Raw genomic sequence first — 2,139 nt, 5'->3', positions numbered from 1 at the left:
TGCATGGCAGTGTCTCAGAACAGAATATCAAGATATTTGATGATATTATCAGGCATTTGCAACACTGATTTGCATACTTTCATTCATGAATGAAACTTCTGTTTCACACAATTCTTCAATTATTTATTGATATATCAATCTTGATTAATTAGTGAACTGATGACATCTTCATCTACACTCAGTTTTGTGAGCATTTTCATCCTTTATAATGAGTAGAGAGTGAGATTGAAAGCATTAAAATATGTAAGAGTATCTAAGTATTCTTTCAGTGCTTTTGTATTCAATTCTGTAGATGTTGAAATTATCTGAGTTTCTTATTATAATAATCATTGAATCTCTTCATATTGATGTTATTAAGTTGCATGCATATCAGCTATTTATTACTGTTGCAATTTCAACATTGCTTACAGTCACTGTGATATCACTTCTATACTCATATTTAAGAGTTCTCTCATATTATCATTAGATATAGTTATCAATTATCAGATGTGTAATTGTATAAATATCTCATACATCTGAGTGTCAGAACTCTTGAGTCTTTCACTGACATTCTCTTGTAAGATCTTACTCTCTTTGTAAGATCTTGTTATGAAGTCAGAGTGACTGATGAGTAAGCTTCTATCTAAGAACTCAGTGTCTGCTTTAACTGATTATTTCTCTTTCTTATATGTCATTATATATTCAGATATCTCTTGATGAATAATCATTTCTAATGAGAAGATAATGCATGAATAATTGTTTCTAATAAGAAGATAATGAATGTTTTTCTAGTGTAAGAGGCCTACACTGAATAGATCAGTATAATATTGATAGATCTTATATAACAAAGAGAAAAACATTAGAGAGGAAAAGAAAGAGAAAGTGCAAGAATCAGCAATTGAAGTGAATATTTATATATGTATGTAGTGATGTATGCAGTGATGCTTCAGGGCAGAAGAATATACACACATTCATAGCGGCCGAGGATCAGTGATCGGAACATACACATTCGTGGCGGCTGAGGATCGGCGATCGGGAATGAGGCGGTAGGAATCTATGAAGTGTACGGAATAGTCTATATGTTATTATTTATTATTATTATTATTATTATTCTTCCATTATACTCATATGCAAGCGGAGCTTATGATGAGTCCTTGCGTGATGTTAAATACAGGTCAAGTGGTTGGATATACAGGAGGAAAATACAGGTGTTGAGTCCCACTCCAAGATAACAAGAACATAGGAAAATACAAAGGAGTGACAATTAGATACATGCGATAATAACTTCCCAGCCCAGGAACATAGAGCAATTCATTGGAGCGATTTGTACACCTCTGTATTTATTAGGAACCTGAGGTGCTTGAGTTCCGGATTTAATGTATCCCCTGCGGGTTTCGAACCCACGCGCCTTGGTTTCCCACGCCAAGGTGCTACCGGGTGGCCGCATTAACCATTCGGCCACCGGGGCAATAGTCTATATGATTGATCGGGCGCAGCCCGCCACATGTATGAACTATGCTCTGAGAGTTATAAAGATGAGCTTAAATGATATAATCAGAGAAAGAGTCTCTTCTTCATTTTCACTGATTAACTCTGAAAATGAACTGAATTGAAATAGATTTCTTGATTGAAATGAAAATAATTCTTCAAAGAAAATATCTTCTCAACTGTACAGACTATACTCACTGATTAATAATTAATTTTCTTCTTTAAATATTAAAAAAGTTGATTATGAGAAGTTATCTCTCTGAAGAGAAAAGCTTAAATCTCTTATAAACTTGCAAATAAGTGAACTATCTAAAGAGAAAGAATATAAACAGCATTTGAAGAGAATTTCTATAATCAATATAAAAGACTCTATTCTGATTCATTCAGATGACTTAAAAAATGAGAATTTAAATAGATTAGATGCAGACATTGCTTATACTGAAGATAATATTAATTTTATCTCAGATTTCTGAAGTCTAGACTGTGAATCTGAAGTCTTTGACACTGAACTATTTACAATAGTAAAAGCTTTCAAACTTATTGAAATAAAATCTCATGAAAGAGAAAATAGTTTGAAAGAGACATGAATATTCTCTGATAGTTAAGCTGCTTTAAACAGACTTAGAAATAGTCAGATTTATAATAATTAAATAAATCTTGAACTAATTTTAA

At 32.3% G+C, this 2,139-nt stretch overlaps 1 pseudogene across 1 annotated transcript; it reads right to left on the bottom strand.

Annotated features, from left to right (window-relative positions):
- Positions 1-1,358: 1,358 nt before the first annotated feature.
- Positions 1,359-1,447, bottom strand: BDBG_16403 (annotated as a pseudogene). Its single transcript has one exon. The product of its transcript is annotated as a tRNA-OTHER (tRNA).
- Positions 1,448-2,139: the final 692 nt, after the last annotated feature.

This window comes from Blastomyces gilchristii, assembly GCF_000003855.2.
Source record: "Blastomyces gilchristii SLH14081 genomic scaffold supercont1.2, whole genome shotgun sequence".
NCBI classification, from domain to species: domain Eukaryota; kingdom Fungi; phylum Ascomycota; class Eurotiomycetes; order Onygenales; family Ajellomycetaceae; genus Blastomyces; species Blastomyces gilchristii.
The sequence above is the reverse complement of the archived record's forward strand: the minus strand, read 5'-3'. Positions and strand labels throughout refer to the sequence as shown.